The 26,688-nt window shown below is 39.4% G+C and overlaps 1 long non-coding RNA gene across 1 annotated transcript; it reads right to left on the reverse strand.

Moving 5' to 3' along the window:
* Window positions 1-2,334: 2,334 nt before the first annotated feature.
* LOC117200143 (uncharacterized) lies at window positions 2,335-20,343 on the reverse strand. The gene is made up of 2 exons (XR_004481593.2): window positions 12,367-20,343; window positions 2,335-9,779 (listed from the first exon to the last, which is right to left on the reverse strand). It is a non-coding gene; the product is annotated as an uncharacterized LOC117200143 (long non-coding RNA).
* Window positions 20,344-26,688: the final 6,345 nt, after the last annotated feature.

Below are 26,688 nucleotides of genomic sequence, written 5' to 3' on the forward strand. Positions count from 1 at the left end.
CTTCAATCTTGCCTATTTTAAGCATTTTATAAAACTTGAATCATACAATATGTACTATTTTGTGACTTCTTTCACTTAGCATATTTTCAAGGTCCATTCATGTTGTAACATGCATCAGTACTTCATTTCTTATTATAGCTGAATAATAGTCCACTGTATGAATATACTATATTTTATTTACCCATTCACCAGTTGATGGACATTTAACTGTTTCAGCTTTTTAGTTATTATGAACACTGCTGCTATGAACATTTGTGCACACATTTTTGTGTGGACAAATGTTTTCGTTTCTCTTGGGTGTACCCAGGAGTAGAACTGCTGGGTCTTTTGGCAACTCTATGTTTAACTTTTTGGGGAACTGCCGAATTGTTTTCCAAAGTGGTTGCACCATTTTACAATTCCACCAGTAATATATGACAGTTCCAACCATCACTGCTTGTTACTGTCTTTTTGATTAGTGACATGCTAGTGAATGTGAAGTGGTATCTCACTGTGGTCTAGCTATGATCCATTTTGAGTTAATTATTAACAGTGTAAATTGTAAATCAAGGTTCATATTTCTGCATATAGACATCCAGTTCTAGCACCATTAATTGAAGACTTTCATTTCTCTACTGAATTGCTATCGCACCTTGGTCAAAAATCAGTTCATCATATTTGTGAGTCTATTTCTGGGATTTCTATTCTGTCTCATTATTCTATGTTATCCTTTTGCCCAGGTTACACTGCCTTGACTGCTGTAGATTTATAGTATGTCTTAAAATCAGGTATGAGTCCTCCAGACTTTGTTCTTCTTTTTCAAAATTGTCTTGGCTAGTCTAGTTCCTTTACCTTTCTATATAAATTTTTGTTTGGGATTGCATTAAATCTATAGGTCAATTTGGGCAGAACTGCCATCTTAACTATATTGAGTCTTCTAACCCATATGCATATGTCTCTTCACTTTAGTTCTTTTTTCACCTCTTTCCTTAGCACATAAAACCTCACATAATTTGTTATATTTATACTTAAGCGTTTCTTTCTCCTTTGGAACTAATACAAATGGTACTGTTTTCTAAATTTGTGTTTCCAGTTGTTCATTGCTAATATACAGAAATACAACGGATTTTTGTATATTGATCTTGTATCCTGCAACCTTGCTAAACTTTTTAGTTCTAAGAGCTTTTTAATAGATTCTTTGGGATATTTTACATAGACAATCATATCATATGTGAATAGTTTTATTTCTTCCTTTTCAACTAGAATGTCTTTAGTTTTCTCCAGACTTACTGCATTTGCTAAGACTTCCACAGCAATATTCAATAGGAGTAATGACAGTAGACATTCTTGCATTAATTTCCAGTCTTAGGAGGAAAGCATTCCATCTTTCACCATTAAGTATGATGTTAGCTGTAGTTTTATTGCAGATGACCTTTACCAGACTGAAGAATTTCCCTTCTATTCCTAGTTTGCTGAATTTTAATTATGAATGAATGTTAATATTTTTAAACTGCTTTTTCTGGACCTATTTATATGATCATGTAGTTTTTCTTAAATCTGTTAATGTGGAGAATTACATTGATTTTCAAGTGTTGAATCAATCTTGTATTCCTGGAATGAACACCATTTGGTTATCTTTTTTATATATTGCTGAATTTCACTTGCTAATATTTTGTTGAGGAATTTTTGCTTCTATATACGGAGGGCAGGGATATTGGTTTGTAGTTTTCTTGGATCTTTGTCTCGTTTCGATATGAGGTTACTGCTGGCTTTATTAAAATGAGCTAGGAAGTATTACCTCTTTATCTTCTGGAAGAGATTGTGAAAAATTGTTGTTGTTTCTTCCTTAAATGTTTAGTAGAATTCACCAGTGAAATCATCTGGACCTAGAATTTTCTTTTTTGGAAGCCATGAATTAGATTTCTTTAATAGGTATAGGACTATCCACTTTATTTCTCCTTGAATGAGTTTTGGTAATTTGTGTCTTTCAAGAAATTGGTCCATTTCATTTAAGTTGCTGCATATATGTGCACAGAGTTGTTCATGGTATTTCCTTATTATACTTTTAATATTTGTAGGGAGACTAGTGATGTCCCCTCCTTCATTCTTTATGTCAGGACTTTGTGTCTTCCCTCTTTTTATCTTGGTCAGTCTGGCTAGATATTTATCATCTTTACTGATTTTTTTTTTTAAGAATCAGCTTTTGGTTTCATTGATTTTGTTCTTCTTTCTCTAGGTTATTTAGTGAATTACCCACTTTGGAGACTCCAGAACCATAGTAACAAATCCTGATTAAAATAGGCCAAAAAAAAAAAAAAAAAAAAAGGAAATCAGACAAATTTATAGATGCAAAAATTACATAGAAAACATTTTAAGATAATTAATCATAAAATAATTAATAGAGAAACCAATATTATGATATCAATAAATGCCAAAATGACATTGGATTTCATTCAGCATTATTTTAAACATAGGTAGAATGTTCAAATCAAAACTACATTAAGGGGCTTCCCTGGTTGCGCAGTGGTTAAGAATCCACCTGTCAATGCAGGGAACATGGGTTCAAGCCCTGGTCTGGGAAGATCCCACATGCCGCGGAACAACTAAGCACATGTCCACAACTACTGAGCCCACGTGCCACAACTACTGAAGCCTGCGCACCTAGAGCCCGGCTCTGCAACAAGAGAAGCCACCACAATAAGAAGCCTGTGCACCGCAATGAAGAGTAGCCTCCACTCGTTGCAACTAGAGAAAGCCCACATGCAGCAACGAAGACCCAATGCAGCCAAAAATAAATAAATTAATTAATTAATTTTTTAAAAAACTACATTAATACAAAAAGAAAAAAAGTACAGAAAATCCTCACCCTCACTCCTGTCCCTCCAATTATTTTATTAGCCCCTTGTTTATCCTTCCAGTGTGACATTATGCAAATATAAGCAAATATGGATATATATTCTCATTCTCCTCCTTACATAAAATTCATTATATATTTCTATAAAATATATATTTATATACACATACACACATTGTTCTTCACCTTGCATTTTTTATTTAATAATATATCTTGGAGGTATTTCCATTTCAACAAGGAAATTTTCCTTATTTTTTATTACAGCTGCATACCATTCCACTGTGTGGATATAGTTTATTAAACCAGTTCTCTGTTGGTGGACATTTGTGCTGTTTTCTATTTTTTACTATTGGAAACGATGCCAGATATTTGCAAAGCACATGTACAAGTGTATCTGTGGGATAGAGTCTCAGAAATAGAATATCTGGATCAAAAGGCAAATGTATCTACAGTGTCAGTAGATATTGTCAAATTCTTCTCCATAGGAGTTGTTCTATTTTGCAAGCCCCACGGCAATGTATGAAAATGCCTACTTCTGTATGCCTCATTAACAAGTTTTTTTTTTTAATTTTCAATTTTTTGCTAATCCCATAGGTGAGAAATGGTATCTCAGCATGGTTTTGATATACATTTCTCATATTATGAGAAAAGTCTGTCATCCTTCCATACATTTAAGGGTCACTTGTATTATGTCTGAACAGTCTCTTCACATTTTTTTGTGTGCTTTTTCTTCTTAATTATTTTTGGCTGCATTGGGTCTTTGTTGCTGCGTGTGGGCTTTCTCTAGTTGTGGCGAATGGGGACTACTCTTCGTTGCGGTGTGCGGGCTTCTCATTGTGGTGGCTTCTCTTGTGGCGGAGCATGGGCTCTAGGTACATGGGCTTCAGTAGTTGTGGCCTGCAGGCTCTAGAGCACAGGATCAGTAGTTGTGGCGCATGGGCTTAGTTGCTCCGCGGCATGTGGGATCTTCCTGGAGCAGGGCTCAAACCCGTGTCCCCTGCATTGGCAGGCGGATTCTTAACCACTGCACCACCAGGGAAGTCCCTGTGCTTTTTCTTCTTGATTTCTAAGAGCTCTTGATAAATAGGCAGATGAATCTCTTTGTCTGTGATATGGATTGGAAATATTTTCACCAGTTGTAATCTTTTATACAGTTTGTATTCTTCCTCAGGGAACTGGTGAGGAAAAGCCTTCCTTTCCTAAAGCCCTCCCTCAGTGTCTCTTTCCCACTCAGTACTCACTCATTCATTCATTCATTCATGGGGATTCAACAGAATGGATGAAGGCAGAGCCTGGGGGGAAAAAAGAACCATTTCATGATCTTATATACCCAACTGAGTTGACATTCCATGATTAAACCAGTTACACTTACTTTTGTTTCATAATGTTTTCATATTTTACAATAGGCATGTATCATTTTGTTATTAGAAGAGTTAATGCTGTTGTCAACAGGGACTGGGAAGTATTCGACTGCTTGCAAAATCCTGAAAAACATAAAATAGAAAATAAAAATCATCCATTGACACTATTAATATATTAGTATATTTCTTTCCAGTTTTTTCCTCTATGTATGTGTCTTTATATGTGCTATATTATGCAAATTTTCCTAAGTCATTAAAAATGATTCAAAAACATCACTTTTTTTGTTGGAGAATACTGCATCATAGAGATATACTATGATACAGTATGACATCCTCTGGATTGTGAAGTAATCCTTTCCTTCTTTTAAAAAATGTAGGGCTTCCCTGGTGGCGCAGTGGTTGAGAGTCTGCCTGCCGATGCAGGGGACACAGTTTTGTGCCCCGGTCCGGGAAGATCCCACATGCCGCGGAGCGGCTGGGCCCGTGAGCCATGGCCGCTGAGCCTGCGCGTCCAGAGCCTGTGCTCCACAATGGGAGAGGCCACAACAGTGAAAGGCCTGTGTACCACACACACACAAAAAAATGTGGAAATAACACATGGTAATGTATACTTTTTACACATAATTTATTTGATTATTCCCTTAACATAGATTCTTAGATGTAAAATTTCTCAGTCAATTGGCATAAACATTTTAAAGCCTTTTGATACATACTGCCAAACTGCATACTGCAAGGGATGCTGCCAAAGTATTCAAGGGAAATTTAATTTCTAATAAATGCACTGAAATGCATTATTAGAAAACAAGAAAGGCTAAAAATAAACTCTAACCATGTAACTCAAGACGCTAGGAAAAAAAAAAGATACACCCAATAGAAGTAGAAAGATATAATAAAGAATGAAAAATTAGCAAAAGAGAAAATAGCATGTAAAAGCTATTTTACATGCTACTGTCTTGATTAGGGAAAATACAAGTAAACCCACTCCTATATACATTTAGTAAAATGGCAGAACATGCTTCTGCTTTTCAGGATTTTGCAAATCCTAATTTTAAAACTAACCAGAGGGAAAAGTCAGGCTGTCTCAAAAGAAACAATAATCAGACTAATGACAGACTTTTAATAGCAGCACTAGAGGTTAAGGAATTACTGAGAAAAATTAAATTCCAATTTAGAATTCTATATCCAGCTATGCTATAATTCACAAGTAAGGGAGAAATAAAGAATTTACTACTCTCAGACATACCTGCTGAAAAACTACTGAAGGATTCATTTATTTTATTTACAAAAGAAATACTTTTACAAGACTTAGTATGTGCCTGGCACTATTTTAATCATTCTACAAATATTAATTCATTTGATCCTAATAACAACCCCATGAAGTAAATAATACTATCATCTCTCTTTTACAGATGGAGAAATTGAAGCACAAAGAAATTAAGTACTCTGCCCAGGGTCACATAGCTAGAGATCTACAGAGCCAGATATCAAACCCAGGCAGGCTGACTGCAGAGCTGGTGCTTTTAACCACGATACAAGCTGCAACTGCTCTGGGAGGCTGAGGAAATGGAACTCAGAAGGAAGGAGGAAATGCAAGAACCAGTGGTAAGAAACTGGTAAATGTTCCAGTTAATCGAAACTTGTGTTGGCTATTTACAACATATAATAATAGTGATAAATCTGCGGTGTGTTAAAAACATGATGAGGGCTTCCCTGGTGGCGCAGTGGTTGAGAGTCTGCCTGCCGATGCAGGGGACACGGGTTCGTGCCCCGGTCTGGGAAGATCCCATATGCCGCGGAGCAGCTGGGCCCGTGAGCCATGGCCGCTGAGCCTGCGCGTCCGGAGCCTGTGCTCCGCAACGGGAGAGGCCACAACAGTGAGAGGCCTGTGTACCGCAAAAAAAAACAACAACAAAAAAACAACAAAAAAAAACATGATGAAGTTAAAACCATGCACTGATACAACAATAACATGTAACATGAGAGGAGGAGTAGTTAGTGTTCTGTTCTATCTTGTTAAGGAGGGGCTTAATTTAACAGTTATGCAAGTTAACATAAAACGAAAGGAGATAAAATGTAAATACTAATCTTGTAGAGGTAAATAAAGGGAGAAGAAAGAAAACATAATCCAATGGAAAGAACAAAATGAGAGAAAATGAAACAAAACTCCCAAAATCCCAATCCAACAGATTTTTTCAAAAATTTTAGCAAGCTGACCCTACAATTTATATGAAAAAATAAAGGGTTTTAAATAGCTAAGACAATTACTATAAAGCTATATTACTCAAAAATGTGTTACTGGCACAGGGATATACAAATAATCTATTGAAAAGAATACCTGTCTGATAGCTTAGAACACGATAGAAGTTAAAATCCATGACTTTGTTCTAAAACATTAGCATAAAAAAAATATCAGGGCTTCCCCGGTGGCGCAGTGGTTGAGAGTCCGCCTGCCGATGCAGGGGACGGGGGTTCGTGCCCCAGTCCGGGAGGATCCCACATGCCGCAGAGCGGCTGGGCCCGTGAGCCATGGCCGCTGCTGAGCCTGCGCGTCCGGAGCCTGTGCTCCGCAACGGCGGAGGCCACAACAATGAGAGGCCCGCGCACCGCAAAAAAAAAAAAAAAGAATCAAAACTGTAATGTTTGGTGAATCAAGCAAATTGCAAAAAGATAACATACAAGATGATGTTACCTATGTAAAAATTTAAGATACCATGGACACACAGGTAATAAAAAACCCAAAACATACAGAGGAACAACACATAGTAACTAAAGCATAATGGTTACCTCTGAGCAGAGTTGAGAGAATAGAGCATGAGGCTTTAGTTGTATCTGTTGCTTTTTTTTTTTCCATACCAAAAAAAAAAAAAAACCTGAAGCTCTTATGGCAAAAAATTTAACATCTACTTAATCTCAGTTGAGAAAATAGCTGTTACATTTTCTGAACTTTTCTGTATGTCTGAAATATTTTGTACTTCAAATATTTTTTAAATCTAAAAACAGAGAGAAAGAAAATAAAAGGGAAGAGACAGAGAGGAAAAAGAAAGAGGAAGAAGGAAAAGACACTAATATAAACCTCAGTGTTGTGAGAATTTTATTAATATAACCTGCATTCAGTGGTATTTGGGTGCCATCACAGTCCTCAGGGATACCATCCCCTTTCCCAACTTAGGCCAGTGGTCCCTGGACAGCTCAACTGGAAGTCCTCCTAAAGAGCCCCAAAGCCTTTCTAACCCCCAAATGGCTGTTTAGTGGGGATGCAGAAAAATACATTGCTCTTAGGTGAAGGACTCAGTGGAAATGTTTACCAACTTTCTCTGTTCCCTACCCAGATTTAGAGATGACACTGGGTCACTGACCTTTTCATAACCTCCACTGGTCCAGGTCTTCCCTTTTCATTGCCAGACCCCCAGGCTGTTCTCTAGTTAATTTATGCCTCCTGAAGGGGGTCAAGCTTATTATTGCCTGCATATATGATCCTTCCTTCTATTGGAGGGATAATGGTCCCGCCTGACTTGGGCCACGTGGGGAAATGATGGGGCATAGAGTTGCCTTCCAAGGCCCCTCACAGTAACTCTTCCACCTCTGGCCCCAACTGGCCCTGATGCTACTGGGGTCCATCTCTACCCACTACAGACCACACTCTGGTTAGCATAGATCTCCAAGGAGAGCCCTGTACTGGAGGTTGAGACACTTGCTGGAGACTTAGGAGAAGCCTTGGGGCTTCCCACCCCTATGACCCCTCCCAACTACCTCCCAGGCACTGTTCTTTTCCTATTTCTTCTAATTATTCCCTACCGTTTCAGACTTGCTTTCCTCTCCTCTAACTCCCCTCTGTAAACCCTGACCCAGCCCCCTTTTTTTTAGCTATCTCTTCTATAGACACTTACCCTGAACATGCCTCACCTGGGAATTTCTACAATCCATGGTGCAAAGCTCCCAGCAGCCTGATGACATGATGGGCAGGGAGACACTCAATCAGGGCCAGGAGGCTTCCAGCCTAGAAGGGCACTTTGCCAGGTAAGGGGCGTCTCTCCCAAAAGGAAGGCCTTGTTAATCCTTGGCCCTGGATAACTCATTGGTTATGTCTAACATAAACCTCTTTGAGATGAAATATAAAACAAAAGAAGAGCTACTGCTACCAGATTCTGGTGGAGTCCCCCTTATGCGGAGGTGGTCAGTCCAGAGCCTGACACATAACTTCATTAGGGTGTACACAGGATTTTTTTTTCCTGAATAGATACACATTTTAATGTATGAGTTTTGACTAAAGTATTTTCACAGCTGATACAGTTTTGGGGGTGTGGATTCTTATGCTGAAGACATGTATTTTTAAATTTACTACACTGATTTAATAATTTGATAATTTTTCTCTAAGTCCATTAGTATAATCATCAGGTTCACAGGATTTCTCTCCTGCAGGGATTAACTCATGACAAAACCCATGATCTGACTGTGAACACACTTTCTAAAAAGGCTTCAACATGTTGACCTTGAAGTCCTTACCCCACTATCACACAAACAGGTGTTCCCTCCCACATGGATTCTCATTCAACAAATATTTACTCGGTGGCTACTCCTGCCAGGCACTGTGCCAGGAGCTGGGGACACAACGGCGAGCAAAGCACATGCAGCTGCCCTCTCTTGGAGCTGCCAGAATCGTGGTAGAAACAGGCTCTCTCGGGAAGGGGGAGATATGCACATACCTACACCTGCATGGTTTTCTCCCACGTGGAGTCAAATGGATGTGAAGGCCTGACTCACTTCTCACGCACACAGGGTCTCTACCGCGCATGGACTCTGATGTGCATGAAGGTTTGTGCTGTAACGGAAGCCCCAACCACAGACACTGAAATCAATGGTTTCTCCCCTGAGTAGACGCTCTGCAGAGAAGCTCTGTGCTCTTAAGAAACCCTTTACCACACTTGCACATTTGTAACATTGCTCTCCTGTGGGGACTTATGGAACTCAAGGTTAGTGCTCTTTCCAAAGCCCTTACTACACTTAGCACATATAACTGGGTTTTCTCCTGTATTAATTCTTAGATAAACTCGAAGATCTAAGCTCTAACTGAAGAAACCCTTATCACACACCCATCACATCTGCAGTTTCATTCTCTGGAGAATGTGAAGATTCACTGTGATCTAAATCCTTTCCACACTCCTCACACCTACAGGTTTCTCTCCTGTGTGGACTTTCTGATGAGCACGGAAGCTTGTACTTTAAGGGTTTCACCATTGAAATGGTTTCCCTTGTGTGGACCCTCTGATGCTCTTGGAGGTCTACGTTCTGTCTGAAGCTCTCACAACACTTCTCACATTTGTACGGTTTTGCTCCAGCGTGGACTCTCCAGTGGATGCGAAGGTTGGGGCTCTGATGGAAGCCCTTGCCACACTCCTCGCACTTAAAAGGTTTCTCTCCTGTGTGGACCCTCTGATGCACATGAAGATTCCTGTTATAACTGAAGGCTTTGCCACATGTATCACACACGAAAGGTTTCTTTCTCGTGTGGACTCTCTGGTGGATGTGAAGGTCTGTGCTCTGACTGAAGCTCTTGCCACACTCGGCACAGTCATAAAGTTACTTTCCTGTGTGGGAAAGGGGATGATTTAAGAATGAGAAAATGTTTACAATGATGAAAAAATATGACCGTCAAGTTAAAAGACCTCAAGGGAGGTTGTAAGCAATAGAATATCAGACTGGAGAATGTAAGAAACTATGTTAGTGGATTAAAAGATCAACTTGAAGATGGGACTTCCTGGTGGCACAGTGGTTAAGAATCCACCTGCCAATGCAGGGGACACGGGTTCAAGCCCTGGTCTGGGAAGATCCCACATGCTGCAGAGCAACTAAGCCGGTACACCACAACTACTGATCCTGCACTCTAGAGCCTGCAACTACTGAGCCCACGCTGCACAACTACTGAAGCCTGCGTGCCCCAGAGCCTGTGCACTGCAACTACTGAGCCCGCGTGCTGCAACTACTGAAGCCCGCGAATCTAGAGTCCGTGCTCTGCAACAAGAGAAGCCACTGCAATGAGAAGCCTACACTGCAAGAAAGAGTAGCCCTTGCTCACCACAACTAGAGAATGCCTGTGTGTAGCAATGAAGATCCAATGCAGACAAAACTAAATAAAATTTTAATAAATAAATAAATACAAGTTCTTTAAAAAGAAAAAAGATCAACTTGAAGAGTTCTACTAGGACTCAGAGGAAAGGATTTTAAAAATGGAATTATGATCTCGAAGCTCCTATATATTACATGTATAAGAGATTCAGAAGGAGAGAAGAAAGGATATGAAATAATAATAATAATAATAATAAATAATGAGAATGTACTTAGTCTGAAAGAGAACTTGATTCTCTTAGATTGAAACTATTTTCCCAGGACCACTTAGGAGTGCTAAAAAAAAAAAGACAAACTAACATATACACCTACCAGGATGAAATTTATGAATTTCAAGGATCAAGAAAACATAAGCATACAAAACATTAAAAAAGCAAAACAAGTTACTCCTTTGAAAAGAGACTGAGACTGACCAAAGACAACAGTACAATATTTTCAGAGTCTTGAGGGAAAAAAGACTATCAGCAAGCAAGCTAAACCTAAACCAATGATTCCCCTACAAGGACAAAAGAAAGGAAAAAAAGGAGGGACAAAGATGTCCAAAATTTGTCAAAATAAAAACTCGTGAAAAGGGAAGACATGGAATATAAAAAGTAGAAATGAATAAATTAAAGCTTTTCCTCTTTTTCCCTCAACAAAATCTCATGAAATATCAAGGGAAAACTCCCCATGAGCTGAAGGCTTCAGAGATGAATGGGCTCAATGACAGGCAAATATAATTACGGGGTTGGGGGGTGGCGGGGAGGACTGCCTAGCTGGGCACATCCTGGTAAAACTCCTAAATTCCAAAGAAGGGAGGGACGAGAAAAACAGGTTAAACAAACAAAAATAAGATAAAATAAGACAGAGAAAATTACTAAACGAATGAATCAGATCAGACTCAGCAGTATCCGAGGCTTAAAAACAAAGATACAAAAACAAAACAAAACAAAAAAAAAAAAAACAAAAAAAAACAAAGATACAATGGCTAGAACATTCTCAGGGAAAATGATTTTGAATCTAAAGGTCTCTACTCAGTCAAACTACTATGCAAGGGACTTTCCTGGTGGTATAGTGCTTAAGAATTCGCCTGCCAACGCAGGGGACACAGGTTCAAGCCCTGGTCCGGGAGATCCCAAATGCCGCGGAGCAACTAAGCCCATGCGCCACAACTACTGAGCCTGCGCTCTAGAGCCCATGAGCCACAAATACTGAGCCCGCATGCCACAACTACTGAAGCCCGCGTGCCTAGAGCCTGTGCTCCGCAACAAGAGAAGCCACCACAATGCGAAGCCCGTGCACTGCAACAAAGAGTAGCCCCTGCTCACTAGAGAAAGCCCACGTGCAGCAACAAAGACCCAACTCAGCCAAAAATAAATAAATTAAAAAAAAATTAATTTCAGTATATCAATATATCATACAATGGAATATGATATAGCCAGTTAAAAGACTGAGATAGGTCTAAATATTTTGACATGTGAAGATATCTAACATATGTTACTAACTAAAAGGAAAGTTGCAGAACTAATTTTTATAACATAAACAGATAAATACACAAATAGAAACAAAACAAATATGTATCTGTGAGCTTATATATTTTCTGTCTGCTTATATGTAATATAAATAGAAAATAGTCTGAAAGATACTTTTTACTTTATATGCAATATATTTTGTTTTAATACCTTTCTAATTAAATAAGTAATTACAGGGAGGGGGGCATGGGGAGTGACTGCTTAATGGGTATGGGGTTTTCTTTTAGGGTGATGAAAATGTTCTGGAACTTGATAGAGGAGTTAGTTACACAACATTGTGATGTACTAAGTGCCACTGAATTGTACACTTTCAAATGGTTAATTTTATGTGAACTTCACCTTAAAAAAAAAAAAAAGAAATATAAATGGCGGAGGGGGAACTCAAGTTTTTACTTAGTAGCAACATTTTTCTTTCTTCAATAGTGATTTGGACACTCTGATATTTGAATCTCAAGCCCTCACCTAGTTAAACACTTTAAGAGCTCACAGCTTTAAACAACCAAGGGAACAAAAATCTCCAAAGAGCAGTTGTCCTCACCCACTAAGACCAGGTTGCCATAGATCTCCAGCATCACCTCTTTGTACAGGGCCCTCTGTGCGGAGTCCAGCTGCCCCCACTCCTCCTCGGTGAAGTCCACGGCCACATCCTTGAACGTAACGTGTTCTTAAGACACCAATGACCAGTAATTCCTCTTCAGTGAGCAAACATCTACACCAGCTTCCGTGGTACAAAGGGTACAAACTTGGCAACACTGAGAAAGGTAGACAGTATAAAGGGGACTTCAGAATTTTGTCCTAAGCTGTAAGAATAATTTAAAGAACAATAAAAAAATTTTAAAGATATGTATATCTTTTGCAGAGGCTCACCAACCCTAATAATATGAGGAGCTCTTAAAAATCAATTAAAAAAAAATAAAATGCTCCCGGTAAAAATGGACAAATGGTAAATAATCTGAGTGAGTAATTTCAAGAAGAAAAAAAAATTACCAATAAACACATAAAAAGACATGCTGCCTCACAAATTATCAAAGAAATGGGTATTCAGATAACGAGGCATTATTTTCCCCTATCCTTGGGGCAAAGATTAAGACTTATAATACCCACTACCAGTGACAGTATGAGAACACACATACCCCCATATACTGTTGGAAGGAGTATAAATTGGTATGAACTTTTTTGGAGAACAATTTGGCAGTATTTATCAAACATATCTTTTGATCCAGCATTTCCTATTCTAGAAATTCATCCTCATAAGATAACTAATGACTTCCCTGCTGATAAACCCAATGGAAAGTTTTCAATCCTTTTTATGCTTGACTCCTTGGCATTATTTGGCCCTGTTGACCACATGGTGTTCCTCAAAACTCCTCCGAGAGTCTGGATATCATAGTATCCTAACTCTCCTAACACTCTGGTCAATCTTTCTCAATCTCCTTCTCTCCAGGTCAATGTGCAGGTTTCCTGGGTTGGATCCTAGGCCTTCTTCTCACTCTCCCTATGTGATCTCATATATTCTGATAGCTTCAAACGCCAACTGAATGCTGACAACTCTCAAATGTACTTTGGCAGCCAAGACCTCCAGCTATACCTAGAGTTCCAGACCCAAATATCTCCTTGGTGAACATCCAGTGTGAAGCATAGTGCCTGATCTACAGTAGGTAATCAATCAATTTCTACCAAGTGAAAGAAATATCTATTTGGATGTCTTCCAAGACATCTAAATCAACATGCTCAGTTCTGACTTTATCTTCCTTTCCAAAACTGCTTCTCTCCCAGTGCTCTCTAACTCAGGAAACCCCACCTCCAACCACCCAGATGTTTAGGTCAGAAAAAAAGAGGTCATCCTTGACTTCCTCTCTCCCATCCCTCACATGATCCGTCACTAAATCTTTTTTTTTTTTTTTTTTTGCGGTTCGCGGGCCTCTCACTGTTGTGGCCTCTCCCGTTGCAGAGCACAGGCTCCGGACGCGCAGGCTCAGCGGCCATGGCTCACGGGCCCAGCTGCTCCGCGGCATATGGGATCTTCCCAGACCGGGGCACGAACCCGTGTCCCCTGCATCGGCAGGCAAACTCTCAACCACTGCGCCACCAGGGAAGCCCACTAAATCTTTTAAAATCTCTCTTTTACCTCCACTGCCCCCACTTTATTCTGAGCCACCATGACCTCACCTCTGCCTCCTAATTGGTCTATACCATCCTGCCTTCCTGCAACATGATCTCTACTCTGGCTCCTCGTTTTGTGCCCATTCCTTAAATATTAATATTTGTGTTCCTCAAGATTCTTCTCTGGTTATCTTCGTTTTCTTCTCTTCTCACATATCAGCTGGATGATCTCAACCAAGCCCATGACTTTAATGACCATATACATGGTGACAACTCATAAATTTGTATCTTTCACCTGGATCTGTCTCAGACCTTGATATCTACCTTCTAGACTTCTTTAATTGGATGTCCGACAGGTGCTTCAAACTGTCTTCTAACTCCCCTCTGCACACACAAACACACACAGAAACACAGAGGCTCCATCTCCTCTGTTCCTTATCTCAGTGAAGACTATCACCTTTCACCCAGTTGCCCAAAACTTGCATTTCAGCCTTAACTACTCCTGTTCCCTCACTCTCCACCAACATATACAGACCCACAGTGTTATGTATGTTTTAGATACGTACTTGGAAATGTCCATATTCTTTATATACTTATTTATCTACAAAGTCAAGTTCTATTCCATTTCATTTCAAAGTTATATTTCAACATAAAGTTCATCTGACGCTGGCTAATTAGCCAGGCTAACTGATACCTTTATTATTAAACAAATCCAAGGATTCTTTGATCTATCATTCTTTTTGGAAGCCCAGCACCTTTAAACATTTAATTAGGAAGATATCATTTCTATTTTCAAGCAAGCTTGTAGATTCTTAGACTATCTTAAAGACTAACCACCAAGTGTAAATATAGCTGCATCCACAGCTGAACAGTGGCTAGGTATTAAAATGCCCTTGATAAGAACTGGCAGTTTTGGGAATAGACAGGAAGGTGTCCTATGAACTGAAAATGATTTTATGAGATTACTTAAAAGCTAGTGCTTTCCTTTCCAATCACTGCACTGTAAAGAAGTCTAATATGGGTACAGCCACTGTGGAAAACAGTGGTTCCTCAAAAAACTAAAAATAAAACTACCATATGATCCAGCAATCCCACTCCTGGGAATATATATCCAAAGAAAAGGAAAACACTAATTTGAAAAAATACATGCTCCCCAATGTTTATAGCAGCACTATTTACAATAGCCAGGATATGGAAGCAACCCAAGTGTCCATCAACAGATGAATGGCTAAAGAAGATGTCACACAGACACACACACACACACACACACACACACACACAATGGAATATTACTCGGCCATAAAAAAGAATGCAATTTTGCCATTTGCAACAACATGGATGGACCTAGAGGGTATTACGCTTAGTGAAATAGTCAAACAGAGAAAGACAAGTACTGTATGTTACCACTTATATGTGGAATCTGAAAAAAAAAAACAAAAACAAAAGCAAATGAATGAATATAACAAAACAGAAACAGACTCACAGATATAGAGAATCAACTAGTAGTTACCAGCAGGGAGAGGGAAGGGGGTAGGAGCAAAATAGGGGTAGGGGAGTAAGAGGCGCAAACTACTATGAATAAAATAAATAAGCTACAAGGATATATTGTACAGCACAGGAATATACCCAATATTTTATAACTTTAAATGGAATATAATCTATAAAAATTTTGAATCACTATGTTGTACACCTAAAACTAATACAATATTGTAATTCAACTATACCTCAACTTAAAAAAAAGTCTAATATGAATGAGGATGTGATAGATCTTTTAGTGTGGTTATTTGTATTTATTATGGTTCTAAGAAGAAAGATTAAGTTGTATTGTGGGAAAACTCTAAGAATGAAATTCAATGTCTTTTATAAAGCTTTGAAATAGTTTACTAGTGATCTGTCAGTATTGAAATTCAAACATCAACATCATTAATGCTTAGTCTACAATAACTGTAACTTATTTTCTAAGACTATATATTATGTGACTCAAAGGCACACTTAAGACTTATGTTCTGGATATCTATCCACTGTCTTAATTCTGTTTCTCAATCATCACAAACTTATTTCCTAGAGAGAGCATTCACTGCAATGTAGTCAAGTAACAGAAAATTTCTAAGTCTAGAAATACAGCAACTTCAGAAACAAAGTTGATGAAAATAAATTCCCAGTAATTAGGCATGTTCACACTGTAGTACTAATTTTCAATTCTTAATTATGAGAAGCTTTTGGGAACTGGCTGTAAAGGTGAAATATTCAAGTTGGTCTTGAATAAAGAGACACTGCTAATGTTTTGTTTATTTGACCCTAAGAATTTAGCCTGATAACAGCTGGCATTAGAAAATCTATTAACATACATAATCATAACAAGTAAAAAAGGAAAATCCATATGACCATCTCACAGGATGGCAAAACAGCATTTAATAAAATAAATCAAATTCTAATTTAAAAACACTTTTTTTTTTTGGCTGCACCACGCGGCATGCGGGATCTCAGTTCCCCAGCCAGGGATTGAACCCGCGCCCCCTGCACTGGAAGCATGGGTTCTTAATCACTGGACCACCAGGGAAGTCCCTAAAAACACTTTTAAAGGACATTGGTCTAGGTAGTGAAATAAACAGACAAAACATAAACCCAGATGAGAATAACAGATTATCAATATGCAATGATAATATTTTGACTTGGTCTTAAATATTGGGAGATTGAAAATATTTGTAAAGGAGTCTGTTTTACAAATTTAACCAGATATGAATAATGAATGATCACATCAATTAAATTTTGTCATTTTTAAAAATTTATTCTTTAATACAGTAGAAATGTGTCATTATAAATGCCTAAAACCACAGTTTTTAATGCCCAACCCCAGGTTTTATTTCAGCTATTAAACAAGCAATATCAAGTGTATTTAAGGCTGTATCACTACAGATTGTGCTGAAAAATCACTTGCAGTGTTGCAACGTCTCACATCTATAATGATCCTACACACGGTGAGTAAGTAGTACAGGCACACATAAATTAGCTGCTGATATAAATGAAACCTCTAAGCCTATGCTCTATTTGATCTCATGTAAAGAAATACATTTTTTGGTTCTTCCTCATATTCCTTGTTTGTAAAATGTCTGCAATATGGCTGTACTATTTATTCACTTGGCTGAGGATTTTTTCTAAACAGTGCATACTCTTTTTATATAATATAAAAAATGCAGTGGCAACTTTGAGTCTCTAATCTAGCCCACTAGTTTGACGAAGTGCTGGCTTGTATGTCTAGGCTAGACACTTAAATTATAACTTTTTCCTAGGGTATGTACTGACATAATTAACCTTCATCTATGGAAAGAAAACTTGATGATAAAACAACACACATTTCAAATAACCCCCTCCCTCCCACTCTCGCAATGAGAATCACATTTCATTTGCTATTTTTTTCTGATAACAAAAGTGCTATTATGGAAGATAAGAGAAAACTACAAAAAAAAATACAAAATATATAATCATATTGCCCCCAAATAACTACTATTTACATTTTGGCATATATATGTAAGTTTTAAAACTTGGGGATATTCTTGACAACTTTTTAAAACATTTTTCAATTAAAATATCATGAACATTTTCCCCTATTAGTAAATATTCTTCTATACCTTGTTAATGGCTATATAGTGGCTCTTCTCATGGTTATATCATAATTTAACAATCTCCCAGGACTTCCCTGGTGGCCCAGTGGTAAAGAATCTGCCTTCCAATGCAGGGGATGCGGGTTCGATCCCTAGTCAGAGAAGCAACTAAGCCCATGTGTCACAACTACTGAGCTCGTGGGCCTCAATTAGAGAGCCACAACTAAAGAGAAAACCTGCATGCCACAACTAGAGAGGAGCCCGCACGTCACAGCAAAGAGCCCACGCATTGCAACGAAAGATCCCGTGTGCCGCAACTAAGATCCAACACAGCCAAATAAATAAATAAATATTAAAAACAAAACAACAGGGGCTTCCCTAGTGGCGCAGTGGTTGAGAGTCCGCCTGCCGATGCAGGGGATACGGGTTCATGCCCCGGTCCGGGAAGATCCCACATGCCGCGGAGTGGCTGGGCCCGTGAGCCATGGCCGCTGAGCCTGCACGTCCGGAGCCTGTGCTCCGCAACGGGAGAGGCCACAACAGTGAGAGGCCCGCGTACCGCAAAAAACAAACAAATAAACAAACAAAAACCAACAACAACAAAATGTCCCTATATTGGACACTAAAGTTACTTACCACTTTTCATTATCATAATGATACTGCAAGTTATATCACTGTATTTAAATTATATGCACTTATCCACTCTTTTTCTCAGGGTAAATTCCTAAAAGTAGAATTGTTAGCTAAAAGACTTTTGTTAGGTTTGTTAGGTAAAGACTTCTGACACATATTTCCAAAGCCCTCCAAAAAGTTTGTAGCAAGATGACATTTAGTTTAAAAGTATTTGAGTGTCCTGGTTTTGCCAGTAAGTATTTTTAAAAAACACATCTCTGACAATTTGATAGGTGGCAAAAATGCCATTTCATTATATTATAACATTTCTTGGATTACTAGTTAAGTTGAAAAATAGTAAACCAGATGCTACAAATATTTATAAGATTTACAGGTCAATAATATCATGTCACAAAAATAAGGAATTTCACCTAACTGGAAACAAAGAAAAAGGACTACTCCTTTCCCCACAACTGAAAAGTTAAAATAAGACAAAACAACCCAGTGAGCTGAGAGCAGAGTGGCAGGCAGTTGGAAAGGACGGGCTGCCCTGCAGAGATGCCAATAGCAGCGCTGCTGTGGTATATGGAACCTTATGCCAGCTGCAGGGTGGGAAGCTTAGCCTGACCTGGGACCTCTGAGGAACTGGGACCATCTCATGTTAGTACCATCCTCTAAGCTCTGGCAGAAACAGAAGCATATTTCCCCTGGAGAAAAATTTCCCATAGGACTCAAATAAAGATCAATCAATGAGCTCATAATTAAACTCATCAAAGGGGAGAGTGAGCATAAAACAGATTTACACTACCAACAACTACAGATATTTAAACTATCAGATACAGAACCAGAACAGCAATACATGAATTATTTGAAAAAATAAAAGATGCAATTATAAGATGATAAAGCAAAGAAATTATCTGAAAATAACATGCAGTTGTGAAAAAAATAACAAATGGAATGTCTAAAGATGCATTAAAAAGGAACTTCTAGGAAGAATGTATTTCAGGAAAAAGAAAAGTGATCCCAGAAGGAAAGCCTGAGACAGAAGAAAGAATGGCAAGCAAATAAATGATAAACATATATGTAAATCCAAACAAACATTGTCTGTATAAAATAATAATTCTATAATATCTAATTTATTAAGAGGACAGAATTAAAATGCAAAAAACAGGGACTTCCCTGGCGGTCCAGTGGTTAGGGCTCTGCACTTCCAATGCAGGGGGCACAGGTTCGATCCCTGGTCGGGGAACTAAGATCCTGCAAGCTGCTCAGCAAGTCCGAAAAAATAAAAAATAAATAAAATGCAGAAAACAATAGCTTTTAAGTCAATGGGGGATGTGATCAGTAGTTCCTAAGTCCTTGCATTATTCTGAAAGAGGTTAACATATTGTTTAAACCTAGGCTTGCAAGTATGCACGATAAAATTTCAAGGGTAACCACCAAACGAATGTATATAAGTTATAAATTTCAAACATGTAAAGAGGAAAAAGAAAAAAAAGAAAAAAACCCTCTCCACTTAAAAAACAAACAAAAAAAAGAAAGGAGGGGAAAATACAGGAAAAATGGACAAATAAAATTAAAGTGCAAGACAGTACAAACACATCAAATATATCAATAACTACACTAAATGCAAACAGACTAAACTTGCTAGTTAAAAAGGTGCTGATTATCAGATTGAGGGGGGAGGAGACAGAATTCAGCTATAAGCAGTTAATGAGAGACATACCTAAAGCATAAGGCCCTGAAAAGGTTGAAATAATGGAAAAAGGTAAACCAGGTAAATAATAAACAAAAGAAAGCAGGAATAGCTATACTAATGTTGAACAAAATAGATTTCTAGACACAAAGTGATATAAAAGGTCACTACATAGGGATAAAAACTTTAATTCTCCATGAAGATATAACAACTCAACTTGTATGTACCTCATAAAACATCCTCAAAGTAATATATTTTTTTAAAATGGAAGTACTACAGAGAGAAATTGACATATCTACTACTCAAAGAGATTCCACACACTTTTTTTCTCAATTCTTGATGGGTTAAGCAAACAAAAATAAATCAATAAAGATACAAAAATTTTAAACAAGTCAGATCTTATGGACACCTATAGACAGTTTTAAAAATTGTATAGAAGTATTAAAAATTAGGGGATGGGCTTCTCTGGTGGCGCAGTGGTTGAGAGTCCGCCTGCCGATGCAGGGGACACAGGTTCATGACCCGGTCCGGGAAGATCCCACATGCAGCGGAGCGGCTGGGTCCATGAGCCATGGCCGCTGACCCTGCGCGTCTGGAGCCTGTGCTCCGCAGCGGGAGAGGCCACAGCAGTAAGAGACCCGCGTACGGCAAAAAAAAAAAAAATTAATTAAAAAATAAATAAAATAAAAATTAGGGGAAAATGCTGTTAAGTAATTTCCAATCAACATTATCTATGACCTAGGCTGCTTAGCACCAGATTTCTGTTGGTAACAAGAAAGTTGAGATGCTCCTTTACCATGCTGACGAAAAGCCCTCAGACCCTCTCTGGTAGAAGAAAAAGAACACCCATAGCCCAGCCCAAGGGCCATCCTTGGATTTTAAAGAACACAAACCCTGGTCAATGAATAAATACACTCACTTTATTTGGGAGAATCCTGAGGCTTCAAGATATTTCTGAAGATAAGTGTTCCGTTATGGATATGGAAAGAGCACTACATATGAGGAGTAATAGGTGGGGGTTTAAGTTTTGTTTTTTCCAAAAGTAACCATCTGACATTGGATGAAGGTAAGGAGGATAAGGATGATAAAGATTTATTCAATAGATATTTATTGTACCTACAATGCATCAGATATTCTTCCTGACTCTGGGGATACATTAGTGAATAAAACAGACAAACACTGCCCCGGTGGAACTAGCTTACATTCTATCAGTATGTGACAGGGAAGAAACATAATACATAAGTATACTATATAGTAGGTTAGAGGGTGATATGAAGGTTAATTTTATACGTCAACTTGGCTGGGCCACATTGCCTAGATATTTGGTCAAACATTATTCTGGATGTTCCTGTGAGGGTTTTTTAGATGAGATGAACATTTAAATGGGTGGACTTTGAGTAAAGCAGATTACCCTCCTTAATGTGGGTTGTCCACATCCAATAAATTGAAGGTCTTAATGGAATAAAGACTAACCTCTCTAAAATGAGAATGAATTGTGCCAGCAGAAAGTCTAAAAAAAAAAAGTTGAGGGGCTTCCCTGGTGACACAGTGGTTGAGAGTCTGCCTGCCGATGCAGGGGACACGGGTTCGTGCCCTGGTCTGGGAAGATCCCACATGCCGCGGAGCGGCTGGGCCCGTGGGCCATGGCCGCTGGGCCTGCACGTCCGGAGCCTGTGCTTCGTGGCGGGAGAGGCCGCAGAGGTGAGAGGCCCGCGTACCGCAAAAAAAAAAAAAAAAAATTTAAACTATTCTCCCATTGTTGAACCTGTAGCTATGGTAGTCAGCCCTATTCACAAATATTCTGGGTTCCCTCTTCTTTCCAGTACATGGTAGGATTGCAATTTCCCATCCCTTGGAAGTTAGTGGTGACAATGTAACTTGTTTGGCTGCAAAATACGAGTAGAAGTAATGTGTGCCACCTCCAAAAGGAACCTCTGAAGAGCCAGCGCACAAATTGTCATGTTTCTTTTCCCTCTGCCCCGGAAATTGTAACGTTCATTGTGGCAAGCAGCCTCTAAAATGGCCCCCAATGATCCCCTTCTCCTGGTATTCAAGCCCTCATAATCCCCTCTCCTTGAATGTGCACTGAACCTGGTGACTTGCTTCTAATGAATAGAATATGACAAAAGTGATGGGATATCACTTCCAAGATTAGGTTACAAAAAGACTGGCTTCCATCACGCTTGGCCTCTTTACCGTCCACTGCTCCCTTAATCACTTTAAGAGCAGCCAGCTGCTTTGCTGTGAGATGTCCACGTGGTACCTGCAGATGGCTGTGTGGTAAAGAGCTGATGTATCCCGCCTGGTAGGACCTGAGGCCTGCCAGCAGCCACATGAGTTAAGTTTGGAAATGGATTTTCTGAGGCCTGCCAATCATCACATAAGTGAGCTTGGAAGCACGTCCTTCCCCTGTTGAGGCTTGAGATGACTGTAGCCCCAGCAGACACCTTGACTGCAGTCTTTTTTTTGTGTTTAATGAAGTTTATTTATTTATCTAGACCATGCAGCATGGCTTACAGGATTTTAGTTCCCCAACCAGAGATTGAACCCGAGCCCTCGGCGGTGAAAGCGTAGAGTCCTAACCACTGGACCGCCAGGGAATTCCCGATTGCAGTCTTAAACGCCAGAGGATCCAGTGAAGCTACGCCCAGATTCCTGACCCACAGAAATTGCGACAAAATAAATGTTTCTTGTTTTAAGCCACTAAGTTCTGGAGTAATTTGCTATGCAGCAGCAGATAACAAATACATTCAAAATGGTTCCAGAGTGGGGCAACATGGAGCTGAGGCCCCAGCCTATCCAGCCTGGGCAGGTATTATGGCTGAGAAACAAATCTTTGTACTTACAAGCCACTAAGTAGATTGGGGGGTTGGTTTAGTACTACACTAACCTTTGCAAGTGTAAATAACACAATGATAAACATCTTTGTACTGAAGTCATTTACTAAATTTCTAATCATTTGCTTAGGACAGATTCATAGAAATGGAATTGCTCATTTAAATGGTATGACAGGGACTTCCCTCGTGGCGCAGTGGTTAAGAATCTGCCTGCCAATGCAGGGGACACGGGTTCGGTCCCTGGTCCAGGAAGATCTCACATGCCGAGGAGCAACTAAGCCCGTGCGCCACGACTACCGAGCCTGTGCTCTAGAGCCCGCGAGCTACAACTACTGAGCCTGCATGCCACAACTACTGAAGCCTGCACACCTAGAGCCCATGCTCCACAACAAGAGAAGCCACCACAATGAGAAGCCCGTGCACCACAACGAAGAGTAGCTCCCGCTCACCACAGCTAGAGAAAGCCCGCGCGCAGCAACGAAGACCCAAGGCAGCCAAAAATAATAAATAAATAAATAAATTTATTAAGTAAATAAATAAGTAAATGGTATGACATTTTAAGACTTTTAATGTACATTACGAACTAATGGTCCAAAAAGTTATGTTGATTTACATTTCCACCACTGAGGGGTAGTTTGATTCACCAAACCCTGACCAGTTTATTTACCTTTCAGTCATAACTTATGTGTCGATGAAAAAAACCTGTTCATTACCTCCGCCAAATTATCTTTTAAATATAATAGTTTCTAGCTCCCGGTACCACAGTCTTGGTTCAGGCCTTCATCATTCCTGATGTGCCCTACTGCAGTATTCTACTCAATGGCCTTGCTTTCTGCAATCAATGTGCCACTCAGCTTGCCTAAGTTATCCTTCAAAAAAATAGTAACCTGGTCATTAGTCTCCTTAAACTACTTCAATGCCAACCCGTGTATTAGTTATAATAGACTAAACTGCTATAACAAACAGATCTTACAATGCACTGGCTCAGGAAAATAGAAGTCTGTCTCTTCCTCATTTCACAGTCTGGGTAGCTGGTCCATGTTGGTGGGTGGCTCTTTTCTGTGTGGTCAGTCAGCGACTGTCTTAGTCCATTCTGGCTGCTATAAAAAAATACCACAGACTAGGAGGCTTATAAACAAGAGAAATTTATTTCTCACAGTTCTGGGGGCTGGAGTCTGAGATCAGGATGCCAGCATGGTCGGGTGAGGGCCCTCTTCAGGGTGGCAGACTCCTCCTTACATGGTGGAAGGGGCTAGTAAGCTCTGTGGGGCCTCTTTTTCTTTTTAAGGAAACATAAATAAGTGCACTGACATACCATATTCACAATGGAAAGTACCAATATTATAAAGATGGCAGCTGTGCCCACGTTACCTCCTAAATTCAGTTCCAATCAATAACTGAACAATGAAAACATTTTTCATCGCAGACATTTTCAAACTTCACAAAAAAGGATAGTGTAATGAACTCCATGTACCCATCAACCTGCTTTGACAGTTATCAACATTTTGGCAATCTTGTTATAATTACAGGGATTTAAGGGGAAATGTGTGTTATTTTCCTGGAGAATTTAAAATCAGGACCAGAAATCATCATGTCATTTTGCCTGTAATTACTATAGTTTGCATCACTAAGTACTTATTTTTTAAAGCCATAACTACTATTATCATACCTACACAAATGAATACTTATTCCTTAATATCATCTAACTTTCCATCCACATTCAGATTTCTCAGGTTGTATCCAAAGATGGCTTTTTACAGTTGGTGTATTTGAATCAGGATGTAAACAGTCCTTACATTTGCATTTGCTTTTGTCCTTTAAGCCTCTTTGGCTGTGTAACAGCTTCCCTTCTTTTTATTTCCTGCAGTCTGTTTGTTGTGTGTGCATGTGAAGGAAGGGATGTGGGTGGGTGCGTGTTCCAGTGGTATGTGTGTGGGGCCTCTTTTATAAAGGCATTAATCCCAGTCATGAGGGCTCTACCCTTATGACCTAATCCATTCCCAAAGGCCACACCTTCTACTACTATCACCTTGGTTATTAGGTTTTCAACATATGAATTTGGGGGCGGTGGGACACAAACGTTCAGACCATAGCAGTGACCCAGACTGACAGTGGCTCTGCCCTTTTCAACACATTGCTTCCAAAGTTGACACATTCCAGCCCCTAGAAGAGCACCTCCACTACTAAAACACCATTCTCTGTGGTCTGGACTCCAAGGCAATTGCCTCTTACTCCCTATTTGCCCTGTTGCCATCTCTACTATCCATTTCCCACACACAGAACTTTCCAAAAATAAACCAGACTATACTACTCTTCTGCTAAAAATGTTCAAAATCTTCAAAACCTTCCCATCACATTCAGAAGGAAATCTCACATAATCTGGCACCTGTCTAATGCACAAAACTCACCTTCACTGCTCTGCTCCAGCCACACTGGACTTCTTGCTGATTCTCCACAGGCCAGGCTCACTCTTGCCTCTGGACCCATGCACAATCTTTCCAAGGCTCCCTCCTTTGCTGCATTCAGGTCTCTATTTAAAAGTCTCCTCTTCTCAGAGGACTTCCTTGGCCACTCCACCTTAGTTTCCTATGAATTCAATCACCCAACAGGTGTTTGTTTGTTTTTTTAATGTTTTACTTATCAATACCTGGGGTTATTATATATTTGATTATTGTTTTTTGAGTTGAGTGCTGGCATCATGCCTTTTTTTGCTCACTGCTATATAATCAGTATACAGTCAGAACAGGGGTCAGCTCTGGTTTGCTGCCTGTTTTTTTCTTTTTTTTTGGCCGCACTGCACAGCATGAGGAATCTTATTTCCCCAATCAGGGATGGAACCCGTGCCCCTTGCAGTGGAAGCATGGAGTCTTGACCACTGGACTGCCAGGGAAGTCCCCTGCTCACTGTTTTTGTAAATAGTTTTATCAGAACACAACCACACTCGTTCGTTTACGTGTCTATGGCTGCTTTCATGCTATAGCAAAGTAGTTGTAACAGAGACTGTAGTGCCCACAAAAGCCTAAAATATTTAATATCTAGCCCTTTACAGAAAAAGTTTGCCAACTCCTGATCTATAGCAATTAATAAGGACGTATCAGCTTTCTATTATTTGCTCAGTGGATCTTGTTCCATTCCTTTATTTTCCATCCTTTCTGTATGATTTTGCTTCAGTCTTCTTGTATGCAGTTTATACCTGGATTTTAAAAAACAATCTGGTGGTCTCTGAAAAAGTATGGATTTTTAAGGCCTTTCTGGTTAAAAGAAGGAGGAATGAAGAGTATTTCTTTTACCATCTTGATTAAAATATAATGAAGACAGAGAACCCTGATGCAAGAGAAACAGCTGCTCTGATCTTAAAGATACTTTCTACTGCTGCTGTGCTCAATGAAACGTCTTGCTCAAAAATCAGACTAAATCCCATCTCTGTCCAAAAGAAAGCAGTAACTGTTATACTAATTAAACACATTTACTACCTTCCTAGCTAATTTCTAGACCTGAAAAAATTATTTGAAGAAATTTTTTTTTTTTTTGCGGTACGCGGGCCTCTCACCGCTGTGGCCTCTCCCGTTGCGGAGCACAGGCTCCGGATGCGCAGGCTCAGCGGCCATGGCTCACGGGCCCAGCCGCTCCGCCGCATGTGGGATCTTCCCAGACCGGGGCACGAACCCGTGTCCCCTGCATCGGCAGGTGGACTCTCAACCACTGCGCCACCAGGGAAGCCCCATGAAGAAAACATTTTTTATAAGAGATAGTATTAGTTCATGAAATAATTTGACAATATCACCAATTTATCTTCTTTCTTCCTTCCTTTCTCCAGAAAGGCACAAGCTCTTTTGATTTGGGGTTAGGGATAGCACCTGATTATCTACCTTTTGCAATGTAAGTTATAAGGTGCTTCTGACATATTTATAAAAAAAAAAAATAGAACGTTATTATTCCTTAGGAAAGGTGATTTAATCCATTTGCATTTATTGTGATTAGTGATATACTTTGACACATTCCTGCTGTTT

This window comes from Orcinus orca, chromosome 1 (genome assembly GCF_937001465.1).
Source record: "Orcinus orca chromosome 1, mOrcOrc1.1, whole genome shotgun sequence".
Taxonomy (NCBI): Eukaryota; Metazoa; Chordata; class Mammalia; order Artiodactyla; family Delphinidae; genus Orcinus; species Orcinus orca.